This window comes from Tenrec ecaudatus, chromosome 11, assembly GCF_050624435.1.
Source record: "Tenrec ecaudatus isolate mTenEca1 chromosome 11, mTenEca1.hap1, whole genome shotgun sequence".
NCBI classification, from domain to species: domain Eukaryota; kingdom Metazoa; phylum Chordata; class Mammalia; order Afrosoricida; family Tenrecidae; genus Tenrec; species Tenrec ecaudatus.
In genome coordinates, this window is record NC_134540.1 from 43,859,629 (window position 1) to 43,880,731 (window position 21,103).

A 21,103-nucleotide genomic window follows, 5' to 3' on the forward strand; every position below is an offset into this window, starting at 1 on the left:
AGCATGGGCATATCTGACTTTTGGCTAGTCAAAGAAGAAACACTACCACGAGGCAGAGGTCAAACAAACATCTACTCTCCATCTTTGTGATCTGATCCTGTAGTACCCCACTCCCAAGGTACCACGCTGTGTTAGCCTGGGATGACTAGAGAAACAAATTCATAGGCACTCATAAGTGTATATAAAGAGCTTTATATGCAAGAAATATTGAATATTGAGAAAACAATCCAATCCAGATCAAGTCCACAATGATGAAATTAGCCCATAAATCTAAAACCAAGCTATATCGTCCTCTGCAGACTCACAAAACACATGCAGTGATGCTGAATGCAGGAAGATCACAGGCCAGTGGATGGAAAGTCTTGTGGATACATTGGCAGTAGAAGCATCTCAGCACTGGCAGGTTCTCTACATGGCTCCTTTTGCTTCAGGACTCAAGCATAGCTCCATGTGTCTGCTCAGCAACCATGTCACACAGAGAGTGAGCCTGTGTTCCACCTCCAGTGAGCTATTTGTCTCCTTAGCTCCTTCAAATGAGGTCAAGCTGCTACTTGATTGACAGGCTAAACTCCACCTTTCACTCTTAAGTCTCAAATTGACAAAAGATTATTTAACTACCACACCAATATGCGGTTTCTTCTTTTTCTTCATAATTGAAATATTTTGATGTAGTTACATGTAGTGTTTTTAGATGGTTCTCTATCTTTATTTGATAATGTATATTTTTTCATTAAGTTTGGTATAGGAAAACTTTTACAGTTAGACCAATAGATACCATGATGAATGGAGAAGAGATTGAAGTTGTCAAGGATTTTGTCTTGTTTGGTTCCTCAATCAATAGTAAATCTGCTACATAAGAACCCTTTAAAGTGTTCGAAATCAAGATTATTCTGAGGATTCAGGTGAGCCTGACCTGAGCCATGGTTTTTCATTTGCCTCAAATGTAAGTCAAAGTTGGTCCTTTAATAAAGAAGATAAAAGAAGAATTGACACATTTTGATTATGGTACTGGCAAAGAATATTGAAAGTATTATATATTATAGATTGTTAAAAGGACCAAAAAATCTCTGTTATAAGAAGTAAAAAAAGGAAGAGAGAGAGAGAGAGAAGAAACAACCAGGATGTTCCTTAGAAACAAGGATGGCAAAGAAAAATGAAGAAAAGTGAAAGTTCACTTCAAACAATAGCAAACAAAAATCAAGGATGGCAATACTTTATCTCACCTGCTTTGGACATGTTATCAAGAAAGACTAGTACCTGGAGAAAGTCATTCTTGGTAAAGAATAGGGCCAGTGAAATAGTGGAAGAGCTTTGACAAGATGGATTGACACAGTGGCTGCAAAAGTGGGCTAAAACATAAAAATGGGCACTTGACAAACTTACACTAATCTTTCACTTCTTTAATATATATAAACAACTGCTGTGATAGGTAGGTTTATTTGTGCCAACCTGGCCAATAAGAACATGGAAATGGCTCAGAAAGCCCTTTTACTCTCTCTCTCTTGCTCTATAGTGATCTGACCAGTATGTGGCTACCTTAGCTTGTTCTCTGCCTCAACTTATCAGCTACACTATCTGTGGGACACCCAATACATGCACGGTGTAACTAGAACTTGAGGTTCCTTCAAGACTTGCTTCACCACACTACTGGAGTATATATCACTTGTGCTTGGAACTGTCGGATCCTGTCTTCTGGCTCACTGTTGGTGACCTGCTCTGCTGTTTGCTGCCTGTGCCTGGGTTGCCCGAATTGCTCTTTGGGAGACTCAGATGCTTTCTTGACCTTGGACCCAGAAGCCTTTGTGCATTGAAGGACTTCCAGTATATTACCTCTTTCATGGAAGTGAGTTGACCTGAGCCCTCTGTTCTGTTATGTGGACGGATTAGCTGTTAAAATCCTTGGTGTTGTATATACCTATCCATATATTTATAAAACAATAAGTGTCCTGGTCTTCTTTCTCTAGAGAACCCAGTCTAACACAACTGTCTGTCTTATTTCAATAAAGGCTACTTTGAAATTCCATGGACTGAACTAAGATTTGATTATGTTGTGCAGGAAAGGGAAGAGAGAGACTCTTGGTAATTTAATGCACAAAGGATAAATACTGGTGAGTTGTAACCACTGACCTTGTGTTTAGCCTCTCTCTGTGTATCCCACAACAAACCCAGGTACCCAAGTGTCTATAGATATAGTGAAAAGGGGTATTTTATGTTTTTCAAATATCGAACAATTTTAGACAAAGAATTAATGTAAATAAATAGCGATTTGGAGAGAATTATTAGGCCCATGCCCCAAGGAACCAGGTAGTTAGTTATAGGCTCTAAACCTCATGGACAAAAAGGCTTTAGGGCAGTGGTTCTCACCCTTCCTAAGCCGTGACTCTTTCATACAGTTCCTCTTGTTGTGGGACCCCCAACCATAAAATTATTTTTGTTGCTACTTCATAACTGTAATTTTGCTACTGTTATGAATCGGGTGACCCCCATGGAAGAGTCATTGGACCCCCAAAGGGACCGCCATCCACAGGTTGAGAGCCGTTGCTTTAGGCAGAAGCTTAGAAACTTATAAGAGTAAAAGATATAAAAGGCAGAATGTGCCTCCAGATGCTTACTTATTGTGCATAGAAATCTCCGTATATAGTATGAATTTCCCTCATCAAAATTTTTATTTGTCCATCAAATAGAAATAGATTTGTTTATTTTTAGTTAAGCTAAAGAGCAAATTGATCAGGAAATGGGTGAATGTGTTGTATGTTATATAATTAGTAACTTCAAAAAATTTCAGTTACATAAATTTGTTTAGACCAAGAATGATGTGTCTATTAATTTTATATCCTAATACTCTACATAAATACCTTAGAAAATGTTACACTAATTACAAAAGAAGTAACACTGAAATCATAATAGTTTACACATCATGGCCACAGATTAACTGTCAGGTATTTATCTGAGTGCTATGTATGAGTTAACTAATTAAATCCATGACACATTTAGGAGTTAAGTGACAGCCAGAAAAGAAATAAAAACAATTCAATTAAAAACCAAGATGACGTATTTAATGAGGTAAGCTGATAGAATTGAAAAATAAAGGATCTCAAATATTTTACTGTCTATAAGAAATCTGAACATGCTTTAGAACTCAATGCTGAAATATCAACATTTAATGCCCTGCCTCTCGTGTCCTACAAGTGATCACATATTTAAGATCTTCATTATAATGATTCTGCATATGTGAACAAATCCCAAGGGTAGTGTGATCAGATGTCCCTCACAAAAAGAAAAAAAAAAGCTTAGTGTCTGTAAATGTTGTCAGGAAACACACAACAACAAATATCTGAGCCTTGCTCCATTGTCAATACAGATTAGTAGGATGAAGATTGCCTGGCTTTCTAATTTGCATCTCTATATGCAGATAGTAATCACCTCAAAAGACTGAGTACTAATGACCAAATTGCCTTTTGTGTGAAGCTGACAGATTTTACACCAAATTGCTGTTGGCTATGTTTTCAGGAAGGTAGATCTTAATAATGACATTTAATTTTTCATGTTGGACAAATGAATGAGTTTTAAGACTGTTTCTACAAAGACAGAGTACTATGTAACTTCCACATGAAAGCAAACTCTAATTTAAAAAATAATACCCTAATGATGCCTAATTACTTCCTTGAGAATAAGCAGCAACATAATTAGTCACCTTTATCTTCATATGCACCTGGAATTGCTATTGTGAATAATGCACACAGAGCAGAGTCCATGTAAAACCCGTTCTCTGCAATGGAGGGAACTGAGAAGGTTTGGGTCAGGTAGGCAAGGTAATTTATGATAAATCATTACAATTTCTAATGGTATTTGACCAATTTTTGAAGGGGACTGATAAAATAATTAGCAGAGTTTGGAAAACTTTCATTCCCACTCACATATAATTATTTCAACACTGAACATAAAACACTTCTTGTAAGGCTAGCTGGAATGCAGTGTAAGGAGATAATGTGTCTGTAAATGTCAGACATTTCTCTGCCTTAGCAAATGGTGACTATTAACTGCAAACTTTGAGATTTTATCCACAAAGGACTTGGAAATCTCTCGTGAGTGAGATAATGTCTTCCCAGAAATGTGCTGTGGACAGGTAGATTAACCACACCGACAACCACTCAGAGGAGTTCCGGGAGGTGAGCCTTCTAAGTCTGAAAGCAAAATAAAAGTTGCCCTGTCTTGACCACTGATAGAGTGAATGGTTCAGAACTGAGTTTGTACCAGCATAGAAAATATCACAGAGAAAAGGAACACATTCACTCATTGATGGCTGCCCAGGAGGCCACACTCCCGGCGTTAGGAACCTCTTAACTCTCCAGACATATTTGAAATTGGCATTCTGCTCATTTCAAAAAAAGAAAAGAAAAGAAATCCCTTTTATAGTAAGTTGCAAATAGGTTATCATGGAAGGTCCAAGCAATGTGTCTCAATGTTAGTGCATTTTTGTGTAAAGGGGCAGTTTCTTTAAAAATGTGTCATTGATTCAAATGTTACTCATGGTATCCCATATGTGTTAGAGTAGCAACATATTTCAAAGGATTCTCAATGGCTGAGGAATTTAACAGTACACCAGGGTAAGGGGGTGGCTATAAGCACTGTGAATACCTAGAGAACAATAACAGAGCAATATTTAAATAAATGCCTTATATAATTGAATTAGAGCTTCAATTGTAAAATGGATATAGCAAAGAAAAATAGTGTCTAAAAAAGTCATTTACCCCCAAATTCCAACTCTGGGGCTCTCACAAAATTCAACACTTTTATTAATTTTAGAACATGATATAATGTCTTTTATTTTGGAGAGTTTTTCTAGACTACTTCCCCCATGTCATTGCTTTCATACAAATTTGTATATTATTTTATGATTTGGCAGATTAATGAGTCATGGGGTGAGTTCATTACCAGACTTGAAAAGTGACTGTGGGCCATTATTCCACCAGTCTCTATACAACCGGTAATCCTAATTTTTTTATTTTAAATTTTGTTCCACATTTTTCTCCCACTCATAAAACCTTCTAATCCCTTTAGGAGCAGTAGATAGCAGTGACAGGCTACCTTCCACTTCATCTGGATTTAAGGAAATGGAGTTTGGTGTTCCTATGATTCATTCATTAATCAGACTAATTGTTTTCATATATCTTTAATTAGCATCGCTCTTCTGTCTTCTGGATGGAATGAGACCAATAGTTGTACTTTGGATTGCCACTTGAATTTTTTAGATCCCAATTGTTCTATGCTGGATTTTCTAGAGAGAAAAAATATCCAGGGATGCCTATGTATAAGAAAAAGCTTTATATCAATAAGTAATTCTATATCAAGAAAACATCTCCACCAAGAACTACTCAAGTCCATAAGTCTGATGCTAGTGCATAAGTCCCTCCTCCTCAATTCAGGATACATTCTACACTCATACGATCTCATTAATAAAACAAGGACAAATTTTTCCCAAATGAGATTGCAGCAACAGTATAAAGGCTAGAATTTGTGACACATTATTTATTTATTGGGGTGGGAGTGCACACTTCAGTTTATAACAGGTCGAGCGCAGTACACATGTGTGGTAAATCTAACTCGCTGAGTTTCCAAAGCATCCTGTGACCAAAGGCTCAGGCTTTCCCGAGAATTCTAATTTCTGTTGGAAGGACAGAATGACATAGTGCTTACTTATGGACTGCCACCTGAGAGGTTGGCGGTTTGAAACCACCAGCACTTCAATGAGAATAGAAGACTTTCTACCTTTTAAAGAATGACAATCTCAGAAACTCATGAGGGCAGTTCTATCCTGCCCTTTAGGGTCGGTGCTATTTAGTAGAGGGCAGTGAGTTTCCATCATGAAGTTATGTTGTTCATGAAGTCATGTTCTATCATGAAGTTATGTTTTCCCGTAGATAATTTATTTATTTGTAACAGGTAACTTGGCATCAATATATATATATTCTCCATGTACACTATGTGTTTCTTTAAAAAGAAAATTCTATCATGTGGTCTCACAGCTCCATTTCTACAAGCAAGGTAATATTTTTCAACTACTAATCCTTACTCTTTGCATCTTGATTGCATATTTGATCAATTTCACATGGGGAAAATGGAAGAATTCTTTAATTCCTTCATCACTCTAGTTATTGGTGAGTAGATTTTACTAGTAGTTGTATTAACTGGAGTTCTTCATAAATTAATAGGTTTTATTATATCCTAGAGAGCATTGAACTTCAAGAAAGATCTTGAAATGGTCTTTGGAGGGCTGAATGTGAGGTCATTCCTCCTGTAGTTTTCGTTCTCAATAGACATGCCATCTGAATCAATGTGGTCAATGACTGGTCATTTCCACTCACCCCTAGCCAGATTCATTCTCGCTGTGTCATGCCAACTCACAGAGGCTTTGTAGGCCTGGGTAGAACTACCTCGATGTATTTCAGAGATCATAGCTCTTTATAAGAGCAAACAGCTCATCTTTCTCCCCCTTACAGTTAAAAGTCCAACACGTGCTTGACAGATTTATTTATTTATTTTACATTTTCCCTGCTGATAAGATTCCTTTCTAAATAATTTGATTTCACAATTATTATAACAACAACTTCAATTAGAATCCAGGTGCCCTGTTAACCTCCATAATTACATCATTCTGTCTCTTCCCTCCAAATAAACCAAGCTCGCTGTCATTAAATTAATGGCGGTTCATGGGGGTCATATAGGACAGGGTTGGCCCTGTGACTTTCTCCTAATTAAGCCACAGGTGTTTCAAAATATTTAGTAAACTATGGCTTTAAAATATACAAAATCCTACAATCACTGCAACCAAACAAGACATAAAATGGAACTACTATATGCTATACTGGTCTTGTTTCAGCATGCTGTTTTGACTGCACAAACAACACATAGCAGCATGGCTTCAGTAATCGTGAAGAACACGTATATCAAAAAATGCTTTTTACAATAGTTCCAGATATGTATTTTCAGGTAATATGATATGTTTGTATGATAATTAGCAAGTACTTCATTCTTAAAAACCTATTTATTTTACTCCTTGAAAAGAAAGGCACTTTCATTTAGGCCTAAAATAACCAGGTATTATCCACCACTTCTCTATCATTTTGTTGTACTGTGGTAACTTCCATGTTTCTGTGATGCTGGAGATTATGCTATGAGGACTTTAGTTACCTGCAGTGTCACCCACTGTAGTCATGTTTCAGTAGAGCTTCCCAAATAGGACATACTAGGAAGAATGGCCTGGTGAACTCCCTCTAAAGAATGGCTTGTGACAAACCACCATGGTATATTGTCTAATCTACTGCTGCAAGATGAGCCATGCAAGTTGGAAATCACTCAATATACACAGGGGAAGAGCTGCCTCCTGAGAGTAAAATTTAACTTAATGGATGTAGCAAAGCTTTTGAAGTCCTAATTTGCTAATGTGACACCACTCACAGTAGAATAAAAATCTGCAAACATAAATTTACATGGGATTTATAAAGTATAAATCTAGGATATTTCAGAATTGTCAAAATGAAGTGGAATGCATAAAGATCAATGTCTCATTAATTAATGAACTGAAGTTGATTGGTATTGGCCTTATTGAAACAGACCATCATATGTTTTCCTGTCAGTGTGACGCGTTGCAAAGCAATGCCATCATATTTGTTGTCAAAAAGACTTTTTGAAATTCTATCAGAAAAGCAAAGCTGTCAGTAATCGGATGATATCCATAGAACCACAAGGAAGATGAGGTAATACCACTTCATCAAAGATTTGCTCAAACTACTAATGAAAGCAATACAAAATAGAAATTTTACCTACTTCTACATTCTAAAATTATTCAAACGTGTAATCAAAATACATTCCTAATGACAGTGACAGCATTGTAAAATCTGGAAAGAAGGAAGTATACGTAGTTATAAAATAAGGCTTAGCTAAGAAATATGCTGAAGAAAACATGAGCGAAATTTGCAAAACCAATCACTTCTCCATGGTAAGTACCTTTTCAACAATGTAAAAGTCCACTGGTAAACTATACCTGTGGACACTGAATAGAATACATAGGAATCAAATCGACTACATCTATTGGAAGTGATAATGGATAACTACAATATCATCAATCAGAGCAGGTCAGGGACTAACTGTGAAGCATATACAACTATGCAGTGAAGCTGAACAAAAATAAAACAAGTCCAAGAGAACATAAGTGAAACATTTAAGTATATTCCACATGAGTCGAGAGACCATGTCAAGAATAGATTTGAATATTCACATTCATGAAATGATCACTGAAGATAAGGGTGTTATATCAAAGTGTGGTGAAGAAAGTAGCTGGTGCCTGGCTATCAATCAGAATAGGGCCTCTGGTCTTAAAGGCTTGTGCTTCAACAAGCAGCCCTCTAATTGAGGAATCAACCAAGTCCACATAAAAGAAGCACACCAGCTCTGTGATCCAAAGATCATAATTACAAAACTCAAATATGGTGAGGAGTAAAGCATCAGAGCAAAAACTATAAAAACCCCATTTCTGGAGGGCTATAGGGGGATGGTGAGAACCCAAACCCATTTGCAGAGTAACTGATCAGACTCGGCCACTGGCAGATCTGCTGTAGCCACAGGCAAGGGTCTAGATCAGCTTTACTATCAGGCAGACACCATTGTGATCTTGATTATGCTGGATCTAACTGAACACTTGCCCAGTTGACCACAGTATAGACATGATTTGCATTTGTTCTGGGTGCAAATATTTCTGACTGGTTTCATGACAGCAATTTCTTCCCTGGTTTAAAAAAATTATTTGGGGAGTCTTTTCATTCTTACTCATCTATTAATATTTATTAATATTTTGTCTGTATGCTATGATGTTTTCATTCGCACCACCTTAGCATGTTTTTGTTTCTCAGCCTTCTCTGATGGTTTCACAGCTATGAAGAAAAGGAGGAGTGGATGCATAATGATAGTAATGAATGCAAGGGGAGATAGGTAGGAAAAGGAGATTTCTGGGGTAGCTAATAAAGACGGAAGCAGGGAGAGATTGTAACGGGAACAGATTGAAATTGCATAAATCAGCTGAAAGTCAATTTAACCATGGGGGGCAGATGGGAATGCTCTAAAATTCATGTGGAGGTGATTGTACAATTCTCTGTCATGTTTTAATGATTGAACTCTTGGTTTATATGATATGAAAATCACTTGCCAATAAAAGTGTTGGGAAAGTAATTAAAATGTGATATATATATAGCTTTAAAAATGATAGATCTGATGCAGTGGTCACTAGTAACCAAATACCAGACATGTTGTGGGGTGACATTATATACAATATTCATGAAGAAAGCAAAAGGTCATTAAAATACAAAAAGAAAAAAGAACAAAAGTCACATCAGAAATTATTTTGAAACTTTCTTTTGAACCTATCTAAAGTGAATGGAGAAATGATGGAGCAAATGAATGGAACAATTCCATGGGCTGGCTCAGGGAGACAAAGTGAAAACTATGATGGAATGTGCAAAACCCAGACTGAGAAAGTCAAAAAGCTTGGCATTGTGCAAAGTGGAAAACCTGAAGAAAATTCCCATGCCTCAAGTTGAAAAATTTAAGAGCTCCATAAATAAAAATGTTGAATGGTTCAGGAAGCAGCAAAAAGAATGGGGGGAAATGTTTAAAATCCTTTTACTAAAACAAATTGTTCAATATTCATTCAACCACTTCAAGAGGGAACCACTGATATTAAATGAAGAAGTCCAAACAGACCCAAAAGCATTGGTGTGAGAGTCACCTACTCTGGTGTCAATTTAAGGATTAAAAGGGTAGGGGTGGGGTCTAGGCTGTCAATCTGGAAATAGCCAATGAGACTTCTGTGGGCATGGCCTTCTCCTGAGATTTATGGGGAATATGGTACTTCCTCCTTGAGGATGAGGTGGATGATCTCTCTCTCTCTCTCTCTCTCTCTCTCTCTCTCTCTCTCTCTCTTTCTCTCTGCTACTCCCTGGGAGACATTGCAGAAGACAAATGACATGGAGGCAATCAGACCTCCGAAGCCAGAGAAGTCACAGAGAGACCCCTGCCAGCACTGAGATGCTTACAACACCACTAGGCCCATAGACTTTCTAACCACTGGCTTGTGATTATCTTGCATGTGGTTTCATTGCATGTGTTTCATAGGCTGAAAAGGACTTTATAGATTGGTATCGGACATAATCGGACATATGGGCTAATATCAGACATATGGCCTTGGACTGGACTGTGTAGGAATGTTTTCTAAATGTTCAATTGCTCTTGTATATAAATATCTTTCTTATATACATATGCGTGTTTGTGAATTTGTTTCTCTAGTCTACCCAGACTAACACAATTGGGAAAAAAAATGAGTGCATGAATTGATAGATTACCAATTGACATTTTCAACAAACAAATACAAGACTGGAAGAACATCTATACCAAGGAATTTAGAAGACAGCTCCCTGAACAACTGGCTATAAAGAGGTCCATATTTGCTCCTATTAAAAATAAAGGTAGTGACTCAGTAGATATTGCAGAATAATATTAACAGCACTTATGGGTACAAGTAACATTTTGTGAAGATAGATAGGCGTGGAATTGACAAAAGTCCAACCCAATTCAGATGAGAACTCAGTAGGAGGGAATTCACTGCTGATATCACATGGATCGTGGCTAAAAGCAGAGAATACCCAAGAAATGTTTGCCCATAGTTCATTAATTATGCACAGTCACCTCCCTGTGCAGATCATGATATATTACGGTAATGTTGGGAGGAATTATTGAACATTTTTTGTGTTTTTTTGTGAAATCTGTACATAGGAGCAAGATGCAGGGTTTCAAAAAGAACAAGGATACAAATTAAACTTTCCAGAAATATATGCATCACAATTGTATGCCTTCAACCTAGTTATAGTAAATCTGTATACTGGGCAAATAATCTGAGAAGCTGGACTAGGTAATGAAGAAGACTGCAGTTAGGTTTGGAGAACCTCTCAACCGCCCCCTGTGGACTGCAGCCGACACCACCTCGCTTGCCACAAATGGAGAGCAGCGATTGAAGTCATCAATAAGAGAACTGACCTCTTCGCAACTGTACTAATAAGCCATAATGAGATAAATGCAGAAACAGCAATATTCGAGGTATCAAGGATTGCATTTTACTTGTATCCACAATCAGTGCTCATGGAAGTACCACTAGAGGATGCAGTGATAAAACACATGGACAAATATGCTGTAATATGCCCTTTAAAGCGTTAAAATGTAAAAATATAACTCTGAAGACTAAGATGTGTCTCACTGAAGCCAGGATAGTTTTTATTATCTCCTTCATTTGAAAGCCGGACAGTGAATAAAGCAGATCAAGGAAGAAATCATACCTTTGAATTGGTGTTTAGTTAAAGATTAGTGAATAAACCATGCAATGACGTAAATGAACCATATATTAAATAAGCCACTACTGCCAGATGAGTGAACAGATGTCTTGGGAGAAGTGTAGCCAGAATACTCCTTGAAACTGAGGATGGTGAGTCTTTGCCTCACTTACTTGGGCTACATTATCTGGAAGGATCAGTCCCCGAAGAAGTAAAGCATACTTGGTAGAGTAGAGGGTCAGTGAAAGAGACAGACCCTGAATGTAGTACATTTTCACAGGGACAGCAGAATCAGCTTAATGTGTGAACAGTTTCATTCAGTTATACCTAGGGTGTACTAGGAGTTGAAATTAACTCCGTGGAACCCAACAACAATAAATGCATTGTAGTAACCATCATTGTTTGTGGTTTGATAAATAGATATGAATACCATTATGTTTATATGAATGATTACTCCTTTATTTAAATGTTACCTTAAGTTTGAATAATTTCATACCTATATTCATTATTATTTCTGCAGTAGTAATTTATTTCTAATAGTTTATTATTTCTTAAATTATTTCACTTTTATTTTAAGTTTTCTTTATAAATCTCTATAAATTTTCAACATAATTGTATTTATAGTTCTTATAAGTAAAAGACAATGAATTTTATTTTAATGTAGCCTTTAAAATGTTCACAGTGTTTGTAGGAGGTGTGCTATTTTTCAATCGAAGTGATTACTAATAGATTTAGATTTACATTTCCACTGTACATTTCATAAAAAGAAAAAAAATATTTTAAGTCAATAGGTCCCCTGGTGACGCAATGCTTCCCACCTACGATGGGCTTCACTTGAAGAGCACACTTGGTGATCTTTCATAAAGATTTCAGGCATTTCTAGTCGATCATCCAGGGTCTACTGCAAATCAAACTGGTGGAACGCAACAACATACACCACAGAAGCGTATGTGTGTACAGGAGTGTTTGCTGATCCTTCTTTCTTTTGAATATTTTTCAGTTTCTCTTAGTCATTTTTTGTAGTACATTAAAAACGTTTTTAAAATGAAGTTTTATTTTATTTTTGATCTTAATTATCAGAAGGATTTTAAATGGCATACAACTTTTGATTTACAATTATTTTGTTATAGCATTTTAAAGGCTAATATTATACTCCATTTTGGCTCTTGTAATTGTTCAAGTTTTTGATGATGCAAACAATCTGACCGTTATGTTTCCCCCCCTTTTGGGTGAATGTGCAAATATGCAGTGACATCTGTTCCAGCTTCAAGTCACTATAAATGGGGCCAGAATCCTTTGAGTTCTCTTTTTGTTTTGCTTTCTCCAGAGTCAGCTGCTATCACCGTTAGGGATACCCCGCCCCCCCCCCCCCGTTTATGTGAGTTTTCCCGTTTATGTGAGTTTTCCCGTTTATGTGAGTTTTGGAGAGCATCAGATCAAATTTTCCAAATAATTTATTTCCCAGACTTAATATCTTGTCAGCTTGCTTCATTTAAGCTCCAAATGGAAGACAACAGACAACCGCAGAAGCCTCCAAGGATGATAGAGCTCCATGTTTTTCTAATCTCTGAAATGTACTTTAATAATACTCTTTCTGTCCAATGTTATTCTCTAATCTCCTCCCGGTCAACTGTACATTTGGATTTTATTTTATATCCAGAATTATACTTATTCGATAATGGTATGGTGTATTTGGTATATATACATAAAGAAATGTCATATATATGACAAATTTAGGAATACTTATAGAGATGATATATATATATGAACATTTGTATATTGAAGTTCATATATATAGGTGTTCGTATATATTGGAGTTTTTATATATATATGAACATTTGGAGTGTATATATGTCTACACACACATGAGGACAAGCACAGTTTCACTGTCTTCCTTCTAATCTCATAGCCCTTTTCAAACTTTACTATTCCATTTTGATGGATAGTTTATCTATCTATCTATCTATCTATCTATCTATCTATCTATCTATCTATCTATCTATCTATCATCTATCTAATCATCTTACTGATTAAGTTTCTCTAAAATTACTATATAGAACACTTAAATTCTATCCTCTATACACACCTTTGCTATAACAAAAATATCACATGTGGTAGACTTAGAAAACAGAAAATGATTGTCTCAGTTTTGCAGGCTAGAATTTCAAATATTTTTTAAAAATCATTTTATTGGGGGCTCATACAGCTCTTATCACAATCCATACATAAATCCATTGTGTCAAGCACATTTGTACATTTGTTACCATCATCATCCCAAAACATTTTCTTTCTAATTGAGCCCTTGGTATCAGCTCCCAATTTTTTCCTACTCCCTCCTCCACCCTCCCTCCTTCCCTCCCGCCTTCCCTCCCTTCCTCACAAAACCTTGATATTTTATAAATTATTATTGTTGTTTCATGTCTTACACTTACCTCTATATTGGTTAGGATTTCAAATCATGATACTACAAAGAAATTATTCTCTGTATATGTAGTTCTAGAAATTCTTTAGATTTCCCTGATATTTCTTCAGGGTTTTATTGTATTCCTCTAAAATCTGTTTCTATTCTGCTTTTTTTGGTATGACACCCTACAGAAATTATTAGGTACAAGACTGTTCTTATACTTGTATAGCCTAATTAACAGAATACAATACTATATTTCCAAACAGGGTCATAATCAATGGAACATAAGTAATGACTTCAACATATATATTGTGTGTGAGAATAGGGCATCACAAGTCAATCCATATCAATTATTATGGGTTAATATATGTTCCACCAAAAAGATGGGACATATATTCAAATATTCCATATATTCAAATATTCAAAGTTTAACCATTGGTAGATGAAAATTTTAATTTATTTGGAAAGAGTTACTTCCAAATATCATCAGATAAGTTTACAGGAGGTGAGAGTGGAGTTGCATGGTCCCTACTGAACGGCAGACTGGCGACTAGAAAGAGAGAGAGTGAGAGATAGAGGGATGGCTCCATGGCCTGCGCTGTGGTGGCTGTGTGTTAACATAAGCTGGGATCCATGTCACTGGTATATCAAATGCTAGAAGGGTCATTCAAGGTCGATAGGTTTCACTGGATATTCCAGGATATACAGAGGAGGAAGAACGAACTCGTGATGTACTTCTAAAACAAAAACAGTCTAGTGAGAATGTGTGACCAATGGCACAATGTGTTGGAAGACAAGCCGTTTGGATTGGACAGCACTCAAAATATGAGGAATCGCTGCATCATGAAATTCAACCTTAATGATGTGAATGGAGAAAAGCTTTTATGACCTTCTTTACTGTTGTGGCATAACTCAAAATGGGAAGAAACAGGTTCAGTTATTCATTAAAAATTGAAATGTTAAATGCATAAGTATAAATCTAGGAAAGTTTTAAGTTATTAAAAAATAAATAGAACACAAAGTTTGATATCCTAGACATTAGTAAGCTAAAATGAGCTGGTCCTGCCTCTTTTGAATCTTATTACTATATCACTTAATACACCAAGAATGACAAGTTAAAGGAAGGTGATGTAACATCATTATCAAAATTAATATTGTAAGATATACCCTGAGGTACAAGACTGTCAGTGACAGGACAATATCTATATGCTTACAAGGAAACTATTTAATACTACTATTATTCAAATTAATGTTCCAACCACTAAAGCTAAAAATGTACAAATTGAAGATGTTTAATAACTTCTGCAGTCAGAAATTGATGGAAAGTGTAGTAAAGATCAATTGAAAAGTACTGATATTTGGAATGCAAACATTGGAAATAAACAAGGATCAGCAGTTGTAAAATATCATTTTGATGATAGAAATAACACTGGAGCCACATGATAGAATTTTGCAATAGAAATGTGGTAGTTACAGGTTGCAGCTTGGTGGCCTCATTTGGAGGCACAATGAAGATGAGTAGCTCACTGGAGGCCAGATAGACTCACTTTCTGCGAGACATTACTGTTGACAAGCCGTATGGAGCTGGGGAAGCCATATGGAGACCCACACCAGTGCTAAGATGCTTCCACTGCAACTGGATCCACAAGACTTTCCACTTCTTGGCCTGTAATCTTGCTGTACTCATGTCATTGTATGTGTTGCATGATTCTGAAGAGGAATTTAGAGACTGGTGCTGGACATATGGGCTAATATCGGGTTAAGGAACTTGATCTGGATGGGCTGGTATCTTAATGTGCACTTACTCTTTATATAAAACTCTTTCCTATACACATATGAATTTGTTTCTCTAGTCTACCCAGACTAACACAACTAGCAACCTATTAAGTGTAAATACTCATATTTTCAAAAACATATATGGTCAATAATGGATGGAATAGACCAAAAATCAAATGAACTACATTTGGAGAAAGGGGTGGTGAAGAAACTCAGTACTATCAGTCAGAACATGGCATTAAACAAATCTGAGGTAAAAGAAGTCTTGGTCATGTAAAAAAAGCAAAGATATTTTGATGGCTGAGGAGTACTTGACGCCAAGTCATGATATTTTTTATTTTCTCAGAATCCTGCGAAATTTGGCCAATGAATAAGGAAAAATTAAAAGATGAAATGATGCCTTTGAATTGTGGTTTTTGCACAGAATATTGACTGTACTAAGGTTTGCCAGTAGAATGAACACATCTGCTTTGAAAATAATGTAGTCAAAATGTTCATGAAAATCTAGGATGGCAAGACCACATCATGTCCTTTCAGCATCATGATTGGTTAATTTGAGGGTCAATGAAAAATGGGAAGACCCTGGGAACACTGTACTGCTACAGGTCCTAAAAGAAAGGGCTCTAGCAGAGTCATGACCACGAGGTTAGACATGAAAACAGAACACGTATGGAAGTCATGTAGCACGAAACCCGCAAATAATTATTGTTTGGGAAAAACATGTTTATTTATATGTACTGCAAAAGTGTCTATGTATGTGGTATGACAGAGTGTAGTTATGAAAACTGGCCATAACCATTCATACCGGCATGGTCACTGAGATTGGTGATTTAGAACTATAGTATTGAGGTACATCTAAATCAGGAGGCAACACAACCTCTTTTGGAGAATAACGACCAGGGTGAAACGGATGGCAGATGGCCCTCTTAGAGGTAGCTATTGGTCTTTCCTCCTTTGGAGAAAAGAAGAGTGAAGATCATTGAAGAAGCAAGAACCACACAAAGTCCAGCTTCCACTACTCTGAGAGCAGCAGAAGTAGACCAGTGCCTAACTGTTCAAGTTCACAATTAAAGTGTAGACAAAATGCTGGTCTGCTAGAAACTGTTAGCAGTCCTTAGTCTCGGGTCTTTAAACACTCTCCAAGCCTGGAATTGAACTCATTGCCATAGATCAAATTTCAACCAAATAGTAGATATTGTTATTAGGTACCATCTTGTCAGTTGCAATTCATAACAAACCTATGTATATGAGAAGAAAACACTTCCTGAGCCTGCATCATCTTCACAATTGTACTTATGTTTGAGTCCCTTGTTGCAGCCACTGTGTCAATGTCCTCAAGGGCCTTGCTCATTTTCAATGCCGATCTACTCTGTCAAGCAAGATGTCTTTCCCAGGAACGGGTGCTCATGACAACACATGCAAAGTATGTTTGAAAAAGTCTCACCAGTATTGCCTCCTAGGAATATTCTAGCTGTACTTCTTCCAAGACAGATCTGTTTGTTGTTTTGTCAGTTCACGCTAACTTCAACATTCTCTGTCAGCACCACAATTTAAACGCATCAATTCTTTGATTTTTCTTATTGAAGGTTCAACTTTCAAACTCAAGAGGCAACTGAAAATACCATTGCTTGCATCAGACACTCAGTCCTCAAAGTAACCTCTTTGCTTTTCAACACTCTGAAGCAGATTAGTGCAACAGACTTACCTTATGCAACACATTGTTCACCTTTTAAGGATTCTTTCCATCAGGAGTAGTTATGGATCCATGCTAGAAATCTTTGACAACTTCCATATTTTCTCCATTTATCATGAGGTTACTTATTGGTCCAGATGTGAGGATTTTTTTCAAGTCTCCCTCATTTTGAGTAAGCAAGGCTGTGTCTTATGTATATCTCATATTGTTAATAAGTGCCCCCCACTCCTGCTGCCACAGTTTTCTTCATATAATCCAGCTTCTCTGATGATATGTTCAGTATGCAGAATAAATAAGTATGGTGAGGGGACAAAAAAGACACAGACCTTTCCATAATTTTAAACAACGGTGTATTCCCTTGTTCTGTTTGCACAACTTCCTCTTGATCAATGTACAGCCTACACACGAGCACAGTGAAATATTCTGGAATTCTCGTTCATCTCACAATTCTCTGTAGTTTTGATCCACACAGTCAAAAGCCTTAGAGGAGTCAATAAGATAGAAGTAAGCATCTTTCTTTCAATCTCTGCTTTTACAAAAGATCAGTCTAACATCAGCCATGATATGCCTTTTTCCATGTCCACTTTTAAATTCAGTTTGAACCCATGGTAGTTCCCTGTCAAGACACAGCTGCAACTACTGTTGGGCGATCTTCTGCACATTTAACTTACATGAGATATTAATGACATTGTTCTAGAATTTGAACATTCTGTTGGGTCATTTTTGTTTGGGAATGGGTACAAATATGGATCTCTTCTGGTCAGGTGGCCAAGTAGTTGTCTCTCAAATGTCCTGTCATAGACAAATGAGGGCTTCCAGGTCTTCCTCAGCTGGTTGAAACATTTCAATTGGCATTCCTTGAGTTGCTGGAACCTTGTTTTCACTACTATTTTCAGTGAAGCCCCAACTTCTTCCTTTAGTACCGTTGGCTCTTGTGAATGCTACTTTTTGAAAAAGGCTGAATGTCAGCTAGTTCTTTTTGGTAAGTACTCTATTATTGTCTTCTTCTTTTGATGCATCATTCTAAGTTTTTCCCACATAATCTTTCAGTATTGTGCCTCGAGGCTTGAACATGTTCTTTAGTTCATTTTAAGTTTAAGAAATGTGGAGTGTTTTCCTCTGTGGTTGTGTAAGGCTGGTTTTTTACACATTTCATTGTAGTATTTGGCTTTGTCTTCTAGAGCTTTCCTTTGAAATTGTCGGTGCCAATCTTTAACTTCATCATTTATTCCATTTTCCTTATCTATTCTACGATTAAGAGCAAATTCAAAGTTTCTTCTGACATCCTCTTTCTTTTCTTTCTTTCCTTTCTTTTAAATATCCCTTTGAAATATCTCTCTCTTCATATTTGATGATCTTGATGATATCCCATTGCTCATCATGTCCTTTGTCAGTTGCATTCAATGCAGCAAATCTGTTCTTGCGAGGTTCAAAATAATCAGGTGGATCATGCTCAACATAATATTTTGACTCTTAAGGGTTTCTTTTCATTTTCTTTAGTTTCAACCTGAACCGATATATGAACAACTGATGTTCTGTTCCACAGACAGCATCTGGCCTGGTTCTAGCTCTGTTATCAAGCTTCTTACAGATGTGGTCGATTTGATTTATGCGTATTCCAGCAGGAGAAGTCCGTGTGTATAGTCACTTTGGGATTGTTGAAACAAGGAATGTGAAGAAATCATTGATGTTGCAAAATTCTAGTATGCTATCACCAGCTTTGTTTCTATCACCAAATCTAGATTTTCTAACTACGTTTCCTTCATTTCCCCCCTAAATTTTGTATTTCAATCACCAATAATTACCAATGCATTGTGATTCCATGTTTGATCAATTTCAGACTAAACATGTTGGTAGAGTTCATCAGTTTCTTCATCATTAAATATAGTGGTGCATTTGATTCGATTTCCTTGTATATAGATAAATGTGCTACCACAGACAGCATTGTACTTCAAGGTAGATTGTTAAAGAGATGTTTTGAATGAATGTGACCCATTCCTCTAGCATCTGTGATTCTCATTATAATAAACCATATGATGTTCTGATTCAGTCCCTTTTAGCTCACTAACACCTATGACGTAAATCTTTATGCTTTCTATCTGATTTTTCACAGCTTGGATTTTTAAATAGTCGCAGTACATTCCAAGTTATAATGATTAATTGATGTTTGCAGCAGGTTTTTTCCTTCTCATCTTGATACCAATCCCATAATCAAATGAAGGTCAACAAGACTTTATCCCTCCAGGTTTCAGTCTACCATTTTATCAGGGTCCAGTCATCTTTGAAAAGGCATCTCTTCCTCATCCATAGTTTGAGTGCCTTTTCACCTGAGGGGTTCCTCCCCTGGTACCATCTCTGATAATGTGCTGCTTCTATGCAGGGAAAATTCTAGAATTGACAGTGTTTCAATACTATTCACAAGGTTTTCAGTGCTAATTTCTCTGCAGTGACACATCTCTTCCTTCTTCAGAGTCTATTCTTAGTCTAGCAACTCTGCCAGAACCTGTTCACTTTGAGTGACCATTCTGATGTTTGAAATACCAGTTTGATATCTTCCAGTAGCTTCCAGTATCGCAACATCCCACTAGCCACCACAGAATGAAACACCGACAGATAAGTGGTAGAAAGACAAGGCCTAAAAAATTAAGAATAACTCCAAAGAGGAGCTGATTCCTTGATCAATCAGCCATAGGAGAACAAATTATCAGCATTTGTCCAAAGAAAAAGCTCAGACGATAGATAAAAGAAGGAAGAATGGGACTGAGCCATGCAGGGAGAAGGCAGGAAGAATGCAATTATATTTTGGGTATTACAATAGATGTCCATAAATGCTGAATAAGAAAAACAGTAAACATTCAGCAAACCACAGTGTAAGCTACACAGCTGCCAAGACTATTATGAAACTTCACCATTGTAGTTTTCCTTTTGTCCCCTTACAAACTACAATATACAGAACTTTACAGTAACAATTGACAAGGGCAATAAGTGATGGAATTTTGTCACTAGGTACCTGTATATTCATGGACCGGGAAACTCATAGCATGAGCTGTAAAACTATTAAAACAAATGAGAAATGAATATAAGACTCATTTCATATAACATCATAAAGTTAAAATTTTGTTCTACCATGGTTTTATTATATATTAATTCCGTCCCATTTTGGCATTTATTTTACATTGTTGCTTACTATACTCTATATTAAATCCTAACCCTAGCAGTTCCCCTAGAGATATTTCATGGATGGATAGAAAATTGCTAACGATGCAGCCAACGTAAAAATGAAATAACTGAAATAGTCCATGACCATAACTGTCATAGCATATGTTGCCCAAGGCGTCCTCCTGTCATCTCTGGAACCTTCTGTGAATAGGAGAAGAGTTGTCAGGCAAGGCCTGGTATCAGTCTTCTCATTGTATTTCAGTCTGCTCTAAGACTTTGGCTGTACAAAAGACTGAGTCTGTTATGTTTATAAGGTCAGCAGGAAGGAGGTAAATGTTTAGGGGAGAGGGAGAATTAAGGCCCATACATAGTGGGAAAAGGGGAAAATACTTAATTAGATGATTGCATTTCCCCATAATAAACTAAGATCTTAAGGTAAATGAGTACCTTAAAGAATTAAGAAGAAATCAACCCCCAGACCAAAGAGGGACCATGACTACACAGAAGCATATCCTCATTTTCTGTTTTGCTGATTACTTGTATTCATGCAGGCCAATACAAGAAATATTACTTTGATTGGAACAACACAATCTAGTCTGTAATCTACTGATGATTGCTAAGTTATCTATTAGGAATATAAATAAAGTCTTTGCAGATATATATTGTTCTAATTTTATAGATGGACACTAGCAATAT